The 22,217-nt window shown below is 45.3% G+C and overlaps 1 protein-coding gene across 1 annotated transcript in view; it reads right to left on the bottom strand.

The window, feature by feature from the left end:
- GTF2I (general transcription factor IIi) overlaps positions 1–13,414 on the bottom strand; it is a 94,388-nt gene extending 80,974 nt beyond the window's left edge. The window contains exon 1 of the mRNA XM_021005817.2: positions 13,164–13,414. The gene's annotated coding sequence lies outside the window, so the exon portion shown is untranslated. The remainder of the gene's footprint in view (positions 1–13,163) is intronic.
- Positions 13,415–22,217: the final 8,803 nt, after the last annotated feature.

Here is a 22,217-nt window from a genome sequence, read left to right as displayed (position 1 = left end):
ACTCTAAGAGGCAGAAATAAGGCAAGATGGGGGGGGGTCCTCTGCATAGCGGACAGATGACCAGCTTGAGTTTAAGACACAGCAGCCGGAGAACTGAGCTCATTTGCCGGGAACACCAAGTACAAGAAAGGCAGCAACACGAACAAATCTACAAAGGCCAGAGACCCCAGACTGTGGAAAGTTCTGAACAGCATCGAAGACTCATCTATTTTCTTTAAGGGCTTTGTGGTCAGACAGCAGCCAGTGATGCCCTGGCTATCCACAAGTCTTAAAAACATTCAAGAGGCAGATGAAGCGTGGAGCAGAGCCTCAGAGCAGGGAGACCAACCGCAGTTCACGTCCCAAAGAAGGGAAGTGGAGAGATGATGTGGAGGAAGAACTCACAAGTCTCGGTAAAATCTTCATTCTAGAAAAACACTTCCTCCTGGTGGCAAGACGGAAGACACATGTGGAATTGTGCAGATTTTGTTTTGTTGGTCATTTTGCTTGTTTTTCTTTGTTACAAGAAAGCATCCAATAAGGGGGGGGGTGGGGAAGAATAATTTTTTTTGTTTTATTGTCACTAATAAAGCTTGCCCACAAAAATCACTGAGACCTGGAAACTGATTTGAATATAATGGGGGGAGGATGGAAAGCTGGTGGACCCTTCAACAAAATTACGGCTATGGGGAAAAGGATGGATTTGGGGGAAAATAATGAGTTCCATTTTATAGACATCGAGCTTGAGATGTTCATCAGACATTCTGCTAGTGCTATCAAGATGGCACTGTTGGACTAGACTTCAGGAAATCCATACATTAATCTACAGATTCAAGAGTCATTTGGAGAAAACAATGGAACCCTAGGATCAGATGAGATCCCCCAGAGAGAGTGTAGAAAAAGAAAAGAAAGGGTCCCATAAATCACGTATGGCAAGCAAGGAAGTCAAAGCAAACTGGATAAAATAGGATATTCTCTCTTCTAATATGTCAGACAAGACTAGATTGTTTTTCAATTAAGGGGGATTCACTCAAAGAATGAGAAGTGAGGAACTGGATAAGCTGGGAATGTCACCATGAGCAACAGAACCATTCTCCTGCCTATGGTTTGTTAAAGCCTATTTATTTATAATCATAGATAGAGCTGCCATTTCACATGGATGCAACCTGCTTCCCCTCACGATTCATGTCATACATTTAGAAGACATTTGGGTTAGCATTAGGTATACAGTTTTGGGGTATGTAAAAAAGCTACGCTTACTGGGCAACAGAGTCCCTTCAAATGGCCCTCACTAGTTCCAGATCCATCAGTACATCTGTGTTGGCACCTACGGCGACAGTCCTCAGTGGCATGAGTGTCTCAGATTTCAAGGGCATTTTAAAAAATCTTCTAGTATTCAGATTTTCCTGATATCGCCAATTTTTGTTTCTTTTCCGCAATTAATGAATACATAAGTTAATGAAGATTGATAATGGTGATCTAGATTCCAAATTCCGATACAAATCCCAGCGGCCTAGCACAAAAAATGTTTGCCACACAAAAAGAATTCCTACTTCTCAGAAAAGAGGATTAACTAGCACATTTCCAAAACATCCTGAAGACTTTTGAATACAAAAGTACAACCCTTAGCATCCCTATGAAGCACAACTTCAAAATGCTATCACTGCTCCTAAGCACACTCACAAAGCAGCTCTCACCAAACATGTGAGGGGTCTTTAACCATTAGCAAAACAAATCTAACCATTACCTAAAAATTCAACTGTGCCCGGGGCAGCTAGGTGGCCCAGTGGATAGAGCACCCGCCCTGAAGTCAGGAAGACCTGAGTTCAAAAGTGGCCTCAGACTGAACAACTGACATTTACTAGCTGTGTGACTCTGGGCAAGTCACATAACCCCAATTGCCCTAAAAAAAAAGTTCCATAAAAAAAATTCAACTGTGCGTTTTACATTCCACTGTCTTTGCCTACACACCCCACAAAGATGTGTGCTATATACAAAACAGGCTATAAACAAAACTAAACATGTGTAAGAACACTAGTCTTCTCTCCATATGATTTCCTAATTGTGAATACATAAAAATGCACTGTTTAAAATATTCTGTTTATGCTAAGCTGGCCTCTCAGCTGTTCCCAACGAAACACCTCATCTCCCCTCTCTGCACTAGCTATCCCCCGTACCTAGTGGTTCATTCATTCCCTCTTCAACTCTACCTCTCACAAGTAAGCCTTCTCTTGCTCCAAGACTTATTAAGTGCCAAGGCATTACCTGATCCCATACCCCTCCTTACTGCCCCTGTTTAATGCTCTCTCTGCCTTCCCAAACTAAGTTGCTTCACAGTTTATGTTTACTTGTTTTTGTATTAACATAGTAGAATATAAATTATCTGAAGTAAGCCTAGAATCTATAGCCAGGCCTTTTGCACATAACAGGCACCTAATATTTGCAGAATTAGGTGTATGCCTATGGTATTCAGTCAAGGAAGGCTTCTAGGCAGCACCCACAGGTGCTGGGGCTTAATTCTCAAAGGAAGTGAGGAAGCAGGCAGCGAGATGGGGCAGAGAGGGAGTCCTGTGGTTCTGTGACTGGCCAGGCGTCCAGTCGGATTGAACAAAGAACAAGCAAATGAAGAATCAGCTGGAAAAAAAGGCTGTGCAAAGACAGGCTGGAGCCAGACAAGGCTGGCCCTTCCAAAAAGCAGGTGTACCACTCCAGCACCAGTCCCGGCAGCCCTCAGGCATACCCATCCAAAGCACACCGTCCAAAATCTCCTTCCCAGACTCCATGTGGCCGGTAAGCAGGCAGAGATTTAGAACTAAGGCCCAGCAAAGGAAGAAAAAGGGCCAAAGCAAATCCGCCAGGAGCCTTTGGGGGCCCAGCTCTTCCTCACGCTTGGTGCCTTGTCTATTAACTTTGGGATTTTAAGGTTTGCTCTGCTTTCAGTCAGAGAGGAATGTTTTGTTTTCAAAGAAGAGGGGTAAAGACAGTAAAGGGATCAAGGATTCTCTGGATCCCTTACTAAAGAGCCAAAGGGACTCCCACGGGCTGAGGCCTCCTCTTCTCCACCCACCTGCTGGCTGAAGCAGGATTCAAACTTTAAAGGGATGAATGAGAGATCCAGGGGGCAGGGAACAGCAACGACCATGGCTAGGAAGGAGCCACAGACAATGTGCTACAAACAGGTGGAGACTCACAAAGAGTCCTAATGGCTAAACTTGAATACCTTTACCCTAGATTTTTAAAGTGTTAAGAGGGCTCAAAACAGAATTAAGAGAAACTCAGAGACAACATGTAGAGAACTGGGAATTACTTTATTATTCAAATTAATAAAAATTTATTAAGCACCTGTAGTATACAGAATACAATGCTATATCCAGGGGAGCTGTGTCACAATTTCTGCTTCCCAGGACTCCAGGAAGGTGATGGCACACAAATAACTAATACAAAATACATTATCTGTATTAGAGGGGCATAATCAAGTTGTCACATAAGAAATAGAAAAAATTACCCCAAAATTCAAACTTTTTTAAAAACTATTTTTTAATTAACAATCATTTTCATTTCTTCACCCCACTGACGGAAGAAAAAAAGGAAAAACAAAACCCTTGCAACAAATCTGAGTAGTCAAGCAAAACTAATGCCATTACTGGCCTCTCTCATTCTGTGTATTTATTCCATCATCTCCTTGTGAAGGGGTGAACAGCCTTCTGCCTCCTGCGCCCTCTGACATGATGGCTGATCATTCGCAAGTCTTTCAAAATTGGTCATTTTTGCAATGTTTCAACAAACTTTTGCTAAGCCAGTCTATTGGCTGCAACATGACCAGGGTACAGAAATGAACAAACTCAAGTCCAGGCCCCTCACATCTACCTGCAAATAACCCAGGGTGGCTTGGGAGAAGGACAAAGGAGGATCCTGATAAGGGGTTTAGGAAGATTTGAGGAGGTGGAGATCAATCGTTCGTAAGAGCTGGCAGGATTTAAAGATGTCCCAACTAAGCCGGTCTCTCCCTATACTGTCTCACTATACAGATGAGAAAATTGAAGCCAAGGTAAGTGATCTGCCCAAGGTCACACAGCCAGTAACTCACATTTCTATGGGCTTTAGGGTTGGGAAAGCCTGGATCTTAGCCCAAGTCTTTCCTGCCTCTGCCCAAAAGGTCTGCACACTGGAAAGAGCACTAGATGAGCTGGCAGAGACCTGGATTTCAATCTCATCTCTTACTAGGTGACGTGATCATGGTCATGAGCAAGTCACTTGCCCTCTCTCTGAGCCTGTTTGCTCATCCATGAAATCAGGATTATACCTCTGACAAAGGGCTGTTCTAAGGACTGCCCTGTGCCACCTGCCTTCTGACCTCCTTTACTCCATCACACTGTGATGGTATTACAAAGCAACAACTGGAAGGAACGTTGGAGGTCACTGAATCCTTTCCCTTCCCCTCGCAAAGGAGAAAAAGTGAAACCCAGGACAGTCATGTACCTGCCCAAGGTCACACTGAATGGAAACTTCAAAGGCAAGACTTGAACCAAAGTCCTGATCCGATACTCTTTACACTGCAGCACTGCCACCAATGCTGGCATTCAACGTCCAGCACATCCAGCAGTCAATAAAACACAAAAGCTTTTACTTGTAGAGGAAGACTGCAGAAATCAGGAGTCAAAGCTGTTACACAGACTACAAACAGAAATGAGTAACATTTTCATTCAAATTTGTTCTGACAGTTCAACTATCTCCTGAGTGAACTAAATTGTGCTTATGTTTCTCTCAGCTAGAACTGCCATCCTGTAAATATTCCACAGTAGGATGCCAAGTCTGATAGCGGATGTGAAACAAAAGACACGGATTTCAGCAGATAACTGCAGCTTTCCTTTTAAAGTTAGATTATTACTCAAATCTTTTCTACTTATTAACTTCTTTCCCTAATTTTATAAAGTATTTAAAATTTTAACAGTATTGAAGTATAATTTTATAAATTATATGTTGTGATAATAATAAGGAAGAAAAATTAAAATCACTTATCTCAGAATCACAATTTTGATCAAGGTAGATAAAAATCAATGATTTTAAGAGGACAAGTTTATAAATAGGTCTTAGTAGGGCATTAACTTATTTTCTAAACATGAGCAAGTTAATACTTAACTGTTAAAGAAGAGCAGGCTATAATATGAGCATGCAACAAACACTCCTCCTGAATAAAAATAAACTTTGGAAATAAAGGTGAACAATACAAGAAATTCATGCTAATGAAGAAAGTTAGCCTTAGCCAAGTGCCTAAGGTACTGAAACAGCATTTTGAGAGACCCAGGGCAAAGGGAAGAAGCAATGGGCTCACAGGCACAAGCTGAGGATTCTCCTCTGGGTTTTTATACTTAACCAGTTTTGCCAGCTTGAGCAAATCACTTCCCAGCTGAGATTTAGTTTCTTCTATATAATGGACATAATAATACACTAACAGCAAACTACTGCTATTTTGCAGATGATTCACTTGTTATTTTGTAGCCTTATCAGAATACTGAATGACAATTTATCCAAAGTCAATGAAGCAGGGACTTGGTGACAACACGCAGAACAGGTAACCCAGATTCTGCTTGTCGTCACTAAGTGTTGTCACTACGTCCCTGCTTCGATTATTTTGGATACACAGAATTAAATCCAAAACAAAATAATAAATAAATCATAGCTTTAAATTAAACTGTTTATATCTTCTGAAATTCAGTAATGCCTTCGACAAAGTTTAAAACTTGGTGTTCTGAGTAGAATGAACATTGGATTTAAAGTCAGAAGACTGACAGTTTTCTCTACATTAGTCAGGCAAGCATGCCACTTAACCTATCTGTACATGTGCCCACCCTCAGGTGTAACAGTGATAATACCTCTCTGCTCTCCCTACCCTTGCCTGGTTGGTGTGAGGTACCACAAAGCACCAACAAGGTGCTCTGTAACGGTAAATCATTATGTGAATATAAACTGTTATTACTAAAGCACTTGATAAGCACACCACAGGATATTCACTATTATTAAATATTGACTTGCCTATTATATGAATATCAAGCTTTTATCTATCTCTGAAACATCAATGTATACATTCTATAAAATAAGACATCATGGTAATGGAAAAATTACACCCACTTTCTTTAGTGATTTAAACATAGTCTAAACAGATTTTAGCTGAATTCATATAAATTGTGATAGAGTAAAATAAAAGACTGACTTTATATTTATTTTTCAAGAAAAATCAGCACAGCAGAGAACAAAAGAAAACTGAGAAGGAAACATAGAAAAGCAGGGTAGTTTTGAAAATGATGTACACTATTTATAATGTAGATTTTCAAAAAAAATAAACATTTCAAAATGAGATTCATGGTTTCATAATGAATCCTCTTTCTGTGTTGTGCTGTGTACATGGAAACACTGTCTTTTCGTATTTAAGTTTAAAGAAAGAAAAATCAACTTGCTCCAAAAAGCAAAAGGCTGCTCCCAAGCTGACATAAGGTGGGGGTCTCCATTCCTTAGCTGTGCTAAAAATAATTTGTGTAGACCAGTGGCTTTGAATTAGTACCCATAGTTCAAAAAGACATACTCTAAACCACAGACCTCTCCACTGATTTAAATCAACAACCAAGAGTTTACATATGTCTACTGTGCTATAAGAAATAATGAACAGGCTGACTTCAGAAAAACCTGGAAAGACTTGTATGGTCTGATGCTGAGCGAAGTGAGCAGAACCAAGAGAACACTGTACATAATAACAGCCACGTTGTGCGACGACTAATATCGATAAACTTCACCCTTCTCAGCAATACGAGGATCTAAGACATCTCCAAAGGCCTCGTGACGGCAAATGCTGTCTGCATCCAAAGAAAGAACCATGGAGTCTGAATGCAGATTGAAGCAGACTATTTGCTATTTTTTTTCTTCTGTCGTGTTTTGCTTCCTCTCTCTGGTGGTTCCTCCTGTTGGTTCCAACTCTTACTTACAATGTCACTAATGTGAAAATATGTTTAATAGGAATGTATATGTATAGCCTATATTAGATATTGTACGCCGTCTTGGGGAGGGTGGTGGGGAGGGAGGGGGAGAGAAATTTTAAACTCAAAAGCATATGGAAGTGATTGTTGATAAATCTAAATAAATTAAGTAAAAAATTAAAAAAAAAGATAAACAAAAAAAAGAGTTTACATATGTAAGTTTATGTGCAATACTGTCATCCTAAAAATAAACATCACCCATTTCTATTAGTCCTTAATGTCATGAGATACAACTTCCAGAGAACTTCATAGATTCTATTTTACTTTCTGGGTCCATTTTTATAAAATCCTCCCAACCACATTGGGATCTTCATGGATGTCAGTATCTTTCTATCTTCATGTACTAGAGTACGCCACAATCAGAGCTGTTAAAAGACCTGCAAATCACGAACTCATGGTGCACAGGATAATCTGCACCACTGCCCCCAGAGGCCACAATTCAGTCCTTTCTTCTTCAAAGCTGAGATCATTTATGACTTGGGTGACTTACCTTTGCTGCTGGCAGTGCACAAGGTATGGTATAGAATGAAGAGAAATACATCGGAAGTCAGTGGTAACCTGGGCTTCAATCCTGGCTCTGCTCTACTTACTACCCTGAACAACCTAAGGTAAGTCACTTTACTTTCCTGGACCTCAGTTTCCTCCTCTGTAAAATGGAAGGTCCCTCTCAGCTCCAAACCCTATGATGCTACTCTGTGGGGTATTCTTCCAGGAAGGAGACACACCTTAAGTTGTTTCTCCTGTAGACAAGAGGGATATTTTGGTTCACCTGAGTCACTTTCTCTCTTACAGTCATTTGACCGCTGCATTGGACAAACAGTTGTCAAATGCCTACATCTGGGGCTAGAAGGCAGTCTAGGGATGCGGAAGGCCAGAGCCAGCCTAGGACACAACTGGGAGGGACCAGTGAAGAGTGAGGGGTGTAACATCCTTGGCCTCATTAGCAATAGCTATTTACTTAAACAAACTGACCTAAAGAATAAACAGGCTTCCAAAGCCTGGCAAAGCCAACCTCTGTGTTTTCTTCTTCTATTAAACAGGGGTGGCAAAATACTACCCTTTTCGCAAGAATGAAAATGCTCAAATACAAGGCATTTTTGTAGGCTCCTAAGACTTGAGAGGTTCCTTACCCAGCCCAACTCCCATTGTTGCAGGTGAATAAATCGAGGCTCAGAGATGCAGTGACTCTCACAAGGCTACAAATGCTGCATGCTCCAATGTTCTTCCCACCAGAGCACAAAGCCTTCCAACTTCCGAAGCGGTCAACTGCCCTTTGCATATTCACATAGACTGCAAACTGCCCAAGTCTCCATCCCCCACCTCAAATAACTCTTCTAAAAGGTTTTCAAATTCTCACCCATCCATACTCAAGCAAAAAATACCACCCCAGAGAAAGATCCAGGAATCTGAAAGAAGAAATAAGTGGAATAAAGATGTTTTCCCTTACAGAATTTAGGGACTGCTCCTATTTGCTAATTCACCGTGTAACTGTAAAAAACATACACTAGATACTTGTCATATTCCCCCAACTCCAATGGGTTTCAAGAGGGTTGCTGCTGTTCAGTCACCCTACTCTCTGTGACCCCATTTGGGATTTTCTTGGCAAAGATACTGGAGTGGTTTACCATTTCCTTCTCTAGCTCATTTTTACAGATGAGAAAATTGAGGTAAACAGGGTGAAGTGACTTGCACAGGGTCACACAGCTAGTGTGATTCCAGGCCCGACACTCTAGCTAGCCAATGACTAAATCTCTATCTTCTCCCTCACACCCTGAACTGCACAAAATGGGGTCTATTTGTTGGCACAAATCCAATAGTTAAGTCTTGGGAACCTGAAATTCAGTCTCTAGGCCCTGAAGGAAACCAGTTTTTGGTTTGTTCGTTTTTTAAACAAGATTGAATTCAAAAAAATTCAGCACTCCTATGCAAAATGCACTGAGTAGGGACCGTATGAAGACAAAAATGAGGGGAGCTAGGTGGCATAGTGGATAGAAATCCAGCCTTGGAGTCAGGAGGACTTGAGTTCAAATTCAGCCTCAAACACTTGACACTTACTAGCTGTGTGACCCTGGGCAAATCATTTAACCCCAACTGTCTCACCAAAAAACAAAAAAATAAAATGAAAACTGTCTATGTTGACCCACTCAGCTCCTCCTCAGCCTCTTCTAGTGCACATCAGGGTTCCCACTTCTAACAGGAGGCCTGTCCCAGGTTCTGTCCTCCTTCCCCATTCTCAAGGCACTCACTGCCTTCTCATCAGCTCCCCTAGGTTCAATGATTTGTCTCTGCACACATGATCCCCAAACCTAAATTCACCCAGGCCTAGTCTTTCTCCTGTGCTCCAATCCTGTACATGAAATATTTCCAACTCTACGGCCCAGACAGGCCACACTTCCCTTCATCAATCAATGAAGCACACCACCAGCCATCTTCCCAGTCACCCAGGTCCAAAACTGCCACCAAGCTCCCCTCTTCACTCTCATCTGCCTGTCCAAACAGTTGTCCAGCCCTGTCGATTCAACCCTCAGAACCTTTCTCAAAACCGTCTCTTCCTCTCTAGACACAGCCACTACCCTTGTTCAGGCTCTCAATAACAGCTAAATAGTGCCTTAACATTTCCAAAGCACCTTATGTGTTGCCTCAGCTGTACTACTGCAGAAACCTGATAAGTGGTCTCTGTTCACTACCCACTAGATCCCCTTTCCAACCTATCCTAGAGAAGCCAGGTCTGACTCGCCTCCCCACGTGCTTTTCACAACTCTCTCTAGGGCAGAATACAAACTCCTCTGCTGGGCACTGCAGACCCTTCCCAATCTGACCTTGCCAGGCTGATGATGCATCACCCACTCTAGCCCAACTGGCCTCCATGCTCTTCTTGACAATCTCTGCCTGCCTCTGCCCAGGTTACTTGATCCTCCCTGCCCAACTACTCTGTATTCACTTGGGATAATAGATTTAAACCTGGAAGTGACCTCAGAAGCCAATCAGTCTCACCTTGCTCCATTCTGCCGGTGAGGAGACTGAGGCAGGAAGGGGTTAAGTGCCTTTGCCCAGGGTCACACAGCTAGTGTCCACCTAGGATTTGAATCAATCCTCCTGAAATCATAACACTCTGCCAAATAGACAGTAACTGGGCACATACTAGATAATTAATACAGAATTACTGAACAATTACCCACAAAGAGCTTTCGCCTGACTAGCAAGCAGTTGAATAAGACTGTCTAATATGAGAGAGAGATCAAACCCCCCATTCCCTGTAGGAGGTGGCACCTGGGAATGAGAGAAGTAGGGGCAGGTGCTTTCCAGGCTTGAGAAACATACACCAAAAAGGTCTGGAACAAGGAAATGGAATGCCTGGTTAAGGGACATCAAGTAGGTCAATCTGGTTGAAAAGCGGAATGTGTCAAGGGTCTAGAACAGCCATCTGGCAAAGCTTTAGATGCCCAAATGAGTCTGCATTTTATCCTAAAAGGAATAAGGAACCAACCAACGAAGACTGCTGAGCAGAAGCACGGGTCAGATGTGTGCTTGAAGAAGCTTGGAGGATGCCTTGGCATAATCATATATTTCTACTATCCCTAAAGTTAGAATTCATTATAATCAATGATTGCTGTGTAAATTCATTTGGCATCTCGGAGAAGTAGAATTTGAGGAATAGAAGGTACTATAATCTTGCCCCTCCTTTTATAGATGAGTAAATGATGACCCTGAAAGGTGAAATCACTTGCCCAAGATCACATAGCAAGCTATGTCAAGAAAACAGGGACGCTGAGCCCCAGGCTTTTCCCATCTCATCACACACCTACTTCCAGTGATCGCTGGCAGAAAGAAGCAGGCTTCTAAAACGCCCATAAAATCTTCTCCACAAGATCTAGGAGAACCTAAGCCAACAAGGGCACAGGAGGAGGAGGCTGGGAAGGAGTGGAATAATCAGCACCACAGGAGAGAACACACACACAGAAGACACAGGGCTCACTCAAGTGCATCCCAGTCCAGTATTAACTACCTCCTGAAAGAATTCCTGGCATGTTGTATCCATCCCTTTATGCTCTCTCTGTAACAGAGGCCCAAACTCCTAAGCTTCTCTCATGCTTTTAGCAATGCCTGGTCAGTAGGCAAGAATAGGCTAGGAGGACCAACGGGGTGAATAAAAGTTAGAGAGAGGAAACAAGGGCGGGACAGGAATTAAAAGACCAGATTGTAGAGACAAAGCCTGGGGAGAAAAATAAAGGGGGGGGGGAAGACAAATGGGAAGGGTGAAAATCGCAACGTCTGAGAGAGAACAGGGCACAAGGGAGTAAAGACAGAAAAGAGGCAAACAGGCACTTGAGCACTTTTTACTTTTAATTTAGGCAAAAACAGAAATGAGTATTTGCCAAAAAAACCTGTTTTTTGGTTCATTCTCCAAAGCAGCCAACAGGCATTAGAGTGTGTTGTGTTTTTTAGTTAATCTCGATAAGTCAAGAACTCGATTTATATAAAAAAAAGCTAAATTTCAGTAATCAAATAAAGGGAGGAAATTATTAATTACCCGGAAGCCTTTAATCTAAAGGCCTATCTATACCAGTTAGCACTGTGCTATCAATAATTACCAAGTAACAGGAAAAGCTAAGTGTTTAATAATTATGTAGTGTTATGTTTACCATCCCCTCGGTTTATCAATAGCCCGGGGCTATGGAGGAGGCTTGGGAGACCCCTCCATTTTGTTAAATCTTAGAAACCCAAGTTTATCTTATCCTGCCATCGCCCCCACCCACCTCAATCATAACCAACATTTTCCCCGAGAGTGAAATCCATTCAAACTTATCAAAAGATTAAAGGACTTTTCCTGCAGAATGAAAACCAAACAAATCTTTGCCCTTTAATTACCTCTTCCTACTCCAATCCTTAACTGTGGCCCTTCCTCTTTCGCCTAGGGACCGGGGAGCCCGAGGAAGGCAGCCGAACCCTCCCGGGGAAAAAGCTTCTGAATCCCAGCCCGATCCCCTCCTCGACTCCCAGGAGACTCCACCGAAGGGCTCCAGCCGGACAGTGTAGACCTGGCCCACCCGTGGGGTGGGGTGGGGGTACCCGGAAATCTACAAAGGGGGAGAGGCTTCACGCCCCCGGGCAGACAGCCCCCCCCCACCACGCACGGGGTCGGAGGCGGGCCTGGGTCTGCCACAGCTTCGGCGTTCCCGAAGGGCCCAGGAGGTACCACGACCTCCCCCCTCACAATTACAGGGGGGCCTCACCCGACCAGGCCCCGAGCCAAGGAGAGCCGGCCGAGCCGGTAGGGGGCTGGACCAACTGAAGCCGCATCATTCACGGCCCCCCCCCCCGCCTCGAGGTGCCCAGACTTGGGGTCTCAGGGGTCCCAAACTAGACTGGGGAGAAAACACCTCGTGGCCCCTCAAGGACCCTCGGCCTCCCAGCTCCGCCTCCGGCCCTGGAAGGACCCGCCGAGGACAATGGCCTCAGCAGGCCCCACCTGGCAGGGGGAGGGTGAGTGATAGGGGCGGAGGCGGGGCCACAGCGGGGCGGGGCTGACACCTTCACCTAGCTCAGCGGCGGCGGGGGACGGCGGCGGCGGAAGCCCCGCCCCCCGGCCCCGCCGGCCAATCCCAGCGCGCCGTCGCCGAGCCTGCGCTCGAGTCCCAGGACAGGGCCCGGCCGGCGCGCGACCCCAGCTCGGCCCCGGCCCGAGCCGAGAGCGCGCGACCCCTGCAGGCCCAACCAATCAGGGCGGGGTGAGAAGCAAGGACGCCCCCCGCAACACACACACACACACACACACACACACCCACCCACCCACCCACCCACACCACACACACACACACACACACACCCCCCTCTCTCCGGTAACCCCGGCGCGCGCGCGCAGGGCCATCTTCAGTTCTCCCCGCCCCCAACCTCCAAGTCCGCGCGCGCCCCCCACCACGCGCGCGCCACCGCGGCTCGCGCGTCCAACCGTCGCCCCTCGCAACCCCCCCACCCCGCCCCCACCCCCGAGGCCCGGGGCTCGAGGGGGGAACCGACGGCCACCCCCCCAACAATAACCACCCCCTCCGTTAAACTGCCCCCCACGTCTGCCCCTCGGCAGCGGAGGAGGAGGCGACCGCGGCCGCGGGCTAGGCCGGGCTGGGCCCGGCCGGGCCGAGCGGGCCTCGGACTCACCCGATGCAGCGGCGGCCGCGGCGGCAACAGCGGCAGCAGCGGCAGCAGCAGCAGCAGCGGCGGCGGCGGGGACGGCGGGGACGGCGGCAGCGCCGGGTAGCCCCGAGGCGCGGAGGAAGGAGGCGGGGGAGGGTGCGGGGCGCCGATCAGGCCGAGCCGGGGGCGGGGGCGTCCGGTCTCGCTCGCGGGCTGGCCGGTCCTGCCTGCGCCTGGGGCTGGGGCCGTCGCTGTCGCCGTCGCCGCCGCGCTCCTGTCACCGCCGCATGGCCGCCCCCGGTAGGGCCCACGCTCCGCGCACGGCTGGCCTGAGCGCCCGAAAGGCGGAGGAGCAGAGCGCGGCGGGCGGGCGGCGACCAGAGAGGGGGCGCGCGAGGTGGGGGCCCGCGGCGTTCTGTGGCCCCTGTTGTCCGCTCTCCTCCTCCTCCTCCTCCTCAGCTCGCTCTTTTTTTTTTTTTTTGTTCCTCGATAGCCCGCTGCGCATGCGCGCCCGCCGCGCCGCCCCGCGGGAGTCGTAGTCTTCCGGGCCTTGCCCACCAGGCCGAGGGCGGCGGGGCCGGACTACGACTCCCAGGGTGCACTGCGAGGGCGAGCCCCGAACTCGGGGACGGGGCGAGAGCGAGCGGCGCTGGCCCGCCCGGACGAGGGCTGTCAATGGAGGAGCGGAGCAGGAGGAGCCGAGGACGAACATGGCTGCGGCTGCTGCTGCTGCAGCTGCACCTGGGGCCTGCTGGGCTGCAAGGGGGGGAAGGGGGAGGGAAACCCCGGCTCGGCTGTGCTCGGCCCTGCTCTGCTCGGGCCCGGCCTGCGACCCTGGCACGGGCGCCCCACTCCTCACGAAGCCCCCACCTCCGCTTACCGACACAAAGAGTGGCTCCCGCTGCTGCAGCACTGCGGGGGCCTCCCGGGCCCGGCGCGCCCACGCCCGCCTGGGCACAAAGAAGTTTAAGAAAGAAAGAAATCGAGTGCTACTGGGAGGCTGGACAAATCAGAGCTAGCAAGCCTGGGCCGAGGCCCTGCCCAGCCCTGACCAGGGCTTATAGATCCCGGGTAGGATGCAGCAGCCTTCCCTTTGTCCGGCCGCCGCCTGCCCGACCTCAGGCAGGGCTCAAGAATGTGGTCGGACCGAGAGGAGGGCAGCCCGGCAGGACTGTAAAAATCTGGTTTCGGATTTAGGTTCTGGTGGCCGAATAACCAGGCAGACCTGCTGGGCTTCAGCCCTTCCTCGTGTGAGCCCCCCCCAAAATGCTTCAAGTCTTGAGAAGCATACGTTCGTGTGCACAGACGTGAGCATGCACATCTATACATCTGCACTGAATTGATGCAGCAAATATGTGTTCCAAGACTCAGAACTTTTAAAGCTTTAAACCGGGGAAAGCTTGAGCTTCAGCCTCAGTATTCACTTTTCATTACGCAACAGATATCTCAAATTTTGCTCAGTTTCCCCATCTGTAAAGTGGATGAAGTGAAGCCTCTCCTCTCCCCACTTTTACCTTAACTGCAAACTCGAGTTGAGTCCTATATGAATTCGAGCTATTGTTTGGGAGTAATGGTTACTGTACAATGATACTTAAAAGTTTTGACTATGAATTTTGTACAGTCTGTCAAACCTGTACCATGGATCAAGGATTTTATGCAATATTAGGTAAAAAGGCATCGAAAAGGAAAGCTTGGACGTGCTTGCTCACCCATTGCCAGTATCATGTTTTACTTATAAACACTCAAAAAAAATGAGGGCAGTGAAAAGTAGAAACTTCCATTTTTATCTTTTTGCCCCCTGTGCCTAGCATTTAGCAGACATTGCATAAGTACTTGTTTGTTGACTAGCTGGCTTGTCTAGGATAGGTGGTGGTGCCCTATGGATCTACTCCGCAGGGTGTTTTGTCATTTTTTGTTTTTTGGTAAGCAACTCTACTCAGTCATAAACTCTTTGCAGTACTCAAAAGTTCTCAATAACATCCTTAGAGGTAGTTTCCATGCTTGCTCTCAAACAGAATAGAGATGCTGTCTGTTGTCTTAATGCTTGTTGCTGCTGATGGGAGAAAGCAGTGCTTCTGAGAGAGACTAATAGGATGGAACAAGGGCAGGCCTGTGCATCAGACATGAAGGCGTGCTAATGTTGCAGCTATGACAGCCAGTGATACCAACAGCATGTCACAGAAAGATAATTGTACCCTTTTACAGAACTTTAGGGAGCCTGCTTTTCTGCAAATCCTAGTAGGAACCTTTCAGACGTATTGGAGGCAGCTGAAACAAAAATCTTCAAATAATTAGAATTGAAAAATTGATTTGCAAAAAGATAAGATTAAAATCCCATAATACAGTATACAACTGGGTTGACCAAGCACAGGGATACCAAACGTTACATAATATTTTGAAGAGTACAGTTAAGAGAATGGGTAAAGCAAGCTGGCACTGTAAAGTTAAGAAAAGGAGAACTCTAGTTCTTGATATCAGAACTTTTAACGTTCGCTCTCCTAGGTGTATTGGGCTTCCTCTTATGCTTTCTGAATTGTTCCAGCTATTGAGTTCTTTTATTCTAAAACTGCAGCATGCATAGGCATGTATTTTTGTATATCCACGCATGTGCGCATGTCTGAAAATGTTTTTTATTTTTCTGGTGAGGCAAAACAATCGTGGCATCTGAAGTGCCTGCATTTGATTATCATTCATTCTGCTAGTACTCAGCCCCTCCTATTTGCCAGGCATTGTCCTACACACTAAGGATACCGAGACCAAAATAAAAGGAATGCCTCTTGCCCTTAGAGTTCTCATATTCTACATTGGAGAAACAATACATACGCAGAAAGGTAAATACAAAATATACACAGATCCCATTACAAGTGGTGAATAGGCAAAACATGCATTTGGACAACGAGGTGGTACAGTGGAGTCAGTGGATAGACTCATCTTCTTGAGTTTCAATCTGGCCTTGGACACTATCTGTGTGACCCTGGTCGAGTCACTTAACTCTGCCTCAGTTTCCTCATCTGTCAGATGAGCTGGAAAAGGAGATGGCAAACCACTCCAGTATCTTTGCATGGGGTTATGGAAAGTCTGAAATGACTGAATAACAACAACAAAATGAATAGCATTTGGGGATTTTAGAAATAAAGAAAGGAAAGCAAATTAAGTATGTAATAAAACTACTATCCTTCATAGACAAAGCTCCAACATCAATAAGACAAGTTGTTCCAGCAATGAGATTGGCTTTTGTACTGTTTTTCTTTCGCCGTGCTAAAGGAGACAAGCAGCCAACTTTAGGGGTACAATCTATGGCATTAGAAAAGGGTAAAGCTTCAGCTGTCCAGGAAACTTTGACTCCATTCTTTGACTCCCTGAATTAATCGGTTGCAGAACAAGAAGGACATCACCAATCTCTGATTTGTAAGACCTTGTAGCAAAAAGCCCCACTCAAGCTCAAAGATAAGTGCAGCCCCCCAAGGAGCTGTGAGAAAGGAGAACACAGAGGCCAACAAGAGGAAACAAGCAGATGAGAATAAGAAAACTGGGAACAAGATGGCAAAAAGCCCGGATGGTGTTTGAGAAGCTTCAGAAGAGATGTGTTTAGCTCTGAAGAACAGGTGCTTTACCTGGCAAAAGTTATCTGCTTCGGGGGGGTGGCTGGGTGGTGAAGTGGATAGCTCACTGGCCCTGGAGTCAGGAGGACTTGAGTTCAAATTTGGCCTCAGACCCTTGACACTTACTAGCTGTGTGACCCTGTGTGACCCCATTGCCTAGCAACAAACAAACAAACAAAAAAAAGTTAGCTGCTTCCTCAGTGGACAGGAGAGCTCAGAGATCGACCCTTAACCTGGAATGAAGTTAGAAGTGGGAATGGGGGAGGAAGTTTCTCAGGAAATAAACCATATTTAGGAGAAGCCAAATAGAGAAAGATCCAGGCCAGGAAAGACAAAAGAAATCCAGCACCAATGACATCACTAAAACATTCATTCAATGCACAAGACACTTTACTAGCATTGTGGGGAATACAGGGTGCTTAAGACATGTTCTCTGTCCTCCAGAAGCTTGAAATGCAATGGAGAAGACAAAACACATCGTTAAAATAAGGTTGACCAAAATAAATACCCTGAGAATTAGAAACAGGAGAGTAGGGGAGTTTTGAGGAAAGATGATTTCTATTTGAGGGATAGGGAAGGCATCCTTCCAAAGATAGCATTTGAGCTAGGCCTTGAAGAACAGAAATCTGGCTGTCTGAAAATGTGAGCGACCTGGCCCTATTGTATGCTCCTGTCTCTCACCACTTTTCAGACCAACCCTATTCTGCAGGCCTACCTTAGCCCTGCCCACTTCTCTCATGGTGCCCTTTAGATTCTCACCCACAGACATTATTCTGATAAATTTCCCTTTATCCTCACTCTTTGCCTTGAATGCTCTTTCAGCCTCTTTAATTGAAACCAGGTTCCCCCTGAGGATACCAGAGCTGTCATAACCCTCTCCTTTACAGGCCTCTTTTTCCTCATTCCCCCAGACTTATACTACCAGAAGGAAGGCTTCCTATACTTACTCCTTTTAATTCGGTTCAATTATCATTTGTTAAGCCCCTAGTTTGTGCAAGGTACTTTGTGCTAGGAATGGGAAAACCAAGAAAAAATAAAAGTACCTGCCCACAAAGACCTTATATTCTGCTGGGCCAGGAGGGACAAGGCTATAAAATATACACAGATTATGGCACATAGTAGGCCCTTAATAAATGTTTATGTTTATCTTATCATACTGAGTATTAAATATAAGAAAATTTGAGAAGCAAGATAGCAGTAACAACTGGGGAAATCAGGAAAGGCTTTCTAGAGAAGGTGACACTTGACCCAAACTTTGAAAGAAGCTAGGGATTCTAAGAAATGGAGATGAAAAGGGAGAACCTTCCCTGTTCAAGCACAGCGGGGAAAGATGGTATGGCATGTCTGGGGAACAGCAAGTTAGTCAATTTGGCTAGAACAGTGAGGAAGAAATGATATGAAATAAACCTCCATATTGTGAAGGACTTTGAATGTCAAACAAAGGTATTTGTATCTTGCTGTGTCTTCAGTAACAGTAGGGAACCACCAGAGCCTTCTGAGCAGGGAAGTGACTTCGTAAGTCCAATTTACACTTTATGAAGAAGAGTCTGACAGTTGTATTGAGAATGGATTGTAGAGAGAGACTGGAAGGGAACAGATCATTTAGAAAGCTCTTCCAGTAGTCCAGGTGAGAAGTGATGAGGGGCTAGACCAAAATGGTGGCCAGGTAACTGGAGACCAAGAGACAGGAGAGAGAAAGTCTGCTCAATGTAGAATAAATGAGAGTTGAGGGTTCATTACTGGGCATGACTCCAAGGATATGAAACTATGTGACTGGCAGTAAGATGGCACTTTTGAGAGACACAGCAAAGTTAGAAGAGACAATGGCTTTAGGGTACCCATTGATAAGGCATATGGTGTCCAGAGGAGGGCAACCCAGGATGATGAAGGGCCTGAGTCCATGTCACATGATGATCAGCTGGAGGAACTTGGAATGTATAGCCTGGATAAGAGAAGAGTATCTGCAGGAATTTGAAGATCTGTCATAAAGAAGATTGATTGATTGTCCCTTGATCCCAAAGAGAGCCATGAGTAATGAGTGGCAATTACACAGAGGTCAATTAAGCTTTGATGTCAGAAAAAAAATGTCTTAAGAACCATCCCAAAGTGGAATGGGGGCCCCTCCTGGGAGGTCTTCCAGAAGATCAACAAGCCCTTGTCTGAATGTCCTAGTAGGGGTGCCTTTTGTTCATGGTTGGACTAGTTGGCTACTGAGATCCCATCCAACTCTCAAATTCTGTGACACTGTGAGAATCACCTGCATAAAAATAATCATCGAACCCATGAAAGCTGAAGAAATCACTGAGAGAGTTAGAGAAAAGAAAACTGGGCTAAGGACCAAGCTCTGAAAGATACCCATGATGGCAGATAAGAGGAAAACCATTTTACATATAAAGAAACTGAGGCCCAAAAGTTACCATTTGTTTTATTTCATGTCTTTGTTCTAATTTGACAACTGTATTGTAAGTTCCTTGATGGCAGAGACCATGTCCGATGTCCAACCAGTCCTACTGCCAGTTTATCAGGTATTGCTGAGCATAGAGGAAGTGCTGAGCATTGACTAATTTACAATTAGATTGGCAGTATGGTAGAGTGAGTAAACTTTCAGAGGTGGCAAATGAGCTGGACTTTCACTGATTATCTTCTTCTAAGGGGATGGGGAAGAAGGAGTGTGTTGGCCATCTCTGAAAAATCCACATGGAGAGAGGATGTTGATCCCATAAGCAGAGGACTGTTTGGGAGGTTGGGAAACCTGGAGGGCCAGTCACTTAACCTCCAGGTAAACTAGAATGGGTAAAGGAAGGACAGTGACTTTTAAATGCAAATACTCCTACTCAGTAGTATACTTTAAAGGTGGTCAGCAAAAAGAAAATTGGTCACTAAAATTAAGGAAGGTATAGAGAATGTAGACATGAAGCCAGGTAACAGGATGAGTATAAAGAACGTGGCATATTCTTTAAAAATAATGTTCAGCATGCTAAAACTCATAATGAGCTGAGGTTGGCAAAGGAAAACAAAAAGAGATTTTTACTTTTTCTCTTTTTTTTTGCAGTGGTGGTGGTGGGAGGGTGAGGATCAGAAACAGATAGGACCTTAGCTTGGAGCTAATGATTTGATAACGGACAGAAGGCTCCATTCTTATTTTACTTGTCTCCTCTGCCAAATAAATGGCCTTTGTACTGGCAATGGGATTTTTTTTGGCACTGGAGCTGTGATTTCATTGGAATAGAGGAGCCTACAGAGTTTGGCACCTTCTCAACATCATATAGTCTTAGAAAGTTGCCTGGGGCACTGGAAGATTGAATGACTTTCTCTAGCCAGTATATTTCAGAGGTTGGATTGAAGACAGCTATACTACCTCTCTTCACTGGAAAGAACAAAACAAAAATGGCTAATGTTGAGTTGATGCCCAAGAAAGGAGATGGGAAGAGAGCATCTGACCGCTATTGACAAGTCCAAGTTACCTGGCCTAAATGAACTCCATCCTTAGGTACTGAAAGAACTGGCCAATGTGATTGCTGAGTCACATCCATTCTTATTTGGAAGATTTTGGAAAGCAGGGGGGTACCACAAGATGGGAGAAGGGCAAATATTGTAATCTTCAAAGAAGAGAAGAGGACAGAATTTACAAACTCTAGGCCAGTGAGCTTGATTTTGTTTCTCAAGAAAATGCTAGAATAGATCATTAAAGAGATGGTTGATGAACATTTAGAAATGGAAGCCGTAGTTCTAAAGAGGCAATGGGGATTCATCAAAACCAGGTCATTCCAGACTGACCTTAATTCACTTTTATCAGTTACTAAACTAGTAGGTAAGATGACAGTCATAGATAAAGCTTATCTAGATATTAACAAAGCTTCATTAACATCCTTCTGGTGGAGAAGGTGAAGAGGTATGGATTAACATTAGATAATACAGTTAGATAGATTCAAAACCAATTGGAGGGCCAGAGTCAGAGAAGCTATTAATGGTTCAAAGTCAATATGGTAAGTCTCCAGTGGAATATACCCGAAGTTCTTGAGGGGAGGGGGAGGAAGGGGCAGGGGAGATAACTGAGTGATAATGGCATTATACTCTGTCTTCATCAGACCCCATTTGGACTATGTGTTTGCTCCTGGGAATCACACTTAAAGATAGGTATTGGTAATGTCTAAAAATGTTGATCTGTCAATTGTACCTTATTCTAATTTGGACAATACTGATGAAGAAAGAGGATATAAACTACTCTTTGGTCTCTGAAAAATAGAAAGGCATTGATAAGCTGGACAGCAAGGGCAAAGAAGAGAAGATGGTGAAAGGCCATGAGTCCACATGCATATGAGGAAGGGTTAAAAGAAGTAGGAATGTCTACTCTGGAGAAGAGAAGACTTAGGGGGCAATATGAGAGCTTTGTTCAAATATATGAAGGGCTTTCATGTGGAAGAAGAAGGATTAGATGTGCTCTTTTGGGACCAGAAGGCAGATGGGTTGAATTTGCAGGGTCCACTTTAGGCTTCATGTCAGGAAAAACTTCCTAACAAAAACTGTCCTAAAATGGAAGATGCCACCTCTGGAGGGAGAGGGATATCCTCCTTCTGGAAGGTCTTCAAGCAAAGGCTGGCTCTTTCTTGGGGATGTTAATAATTGTGATTCCTTTCAGGCAGAGGTTAGACCGGCCAGATGACCTTTGAAGTCCCCTCCCACACTCAAATTCTGTGATTCTGATCCTCATGTTTTCTCCTTGGTCCCCATAGCTCAACTAGGGCTCTCAACGGAGCCCCTCACGGATGCCAAATAATCCTTTAACCCTTCTCTGATAGAGGTTCTCCATCCCAGTCCCTGTTGAGGGCGTTTGGAACCTTCTTTTCTCTCCTCAAATCTCTCCCATCCTTTCTGTTAACCATCTCATCCCCTACTTCACACTTTGGTCCAGAGACCTCACAGTTAGGAATAAGCACCAAAGACAGGGAAAAAAAGACCTAGATAAAAGTGTTCATTACAATACTTTTCAAATCCATTACTTTCCCCTGCCTTGACACTTTGAGCTGACTAACACTGCTATGATTTTCAGTGCTCCACCCTGAAAATCCCCACTCTGCTAATCCTTAACCCCACCATCTAGTCACTCCACACAGGCTCTCAAGTAGCTGAACTCCACTAAAGAGACATGAGCTCATGTTGATGTCATCCACTACTCATTTATGCTCCATAACTCAACAAACACTGAGCACATTCAGAGCGCACTGGATATAATGGCAAAAATAAAAGATTCCTTGCTGTCCTGGAGCTCACTTTCTACTGGAAGCCTGGGGGATGGGGGAGATAAAACATGGAACTCAGATTAGTAAACAGAGGTAATTGCAAGAGGGCGGAAGCTTCAACAACAGGGGGATTACTTCTGGGTTCCTAGCAGAGGAGGCATCTGAGCTGAGCCCTAGAGGCAGATAAGGCTTTTGAGAGGGAACTGAAGAGGGAATGTAGTCCAGGTCTGGAGGGG

Source organism: Phascolarctos cinereus, unplaced genomic scaffold (genome assembly GCF_003287225.1).
Source record: "Phascolarctos cinereus isolate Bilbo 61053 unplaced genomic scaffold, phaCin_HiC Scaffold_5;HRSCAF=322, whole genome shotgun sequence".
NCBI lineage: Eukaryota > Metazoa > Chordata > Mammalia > Diprotodontia > Phascolarctidae > Phascolarctos > Phascolarctos cinereus.
Note: the sequence above shows the minus strand (reverse complement) of the source record. Positions and strands in the feature narration are given on the sequence as shown.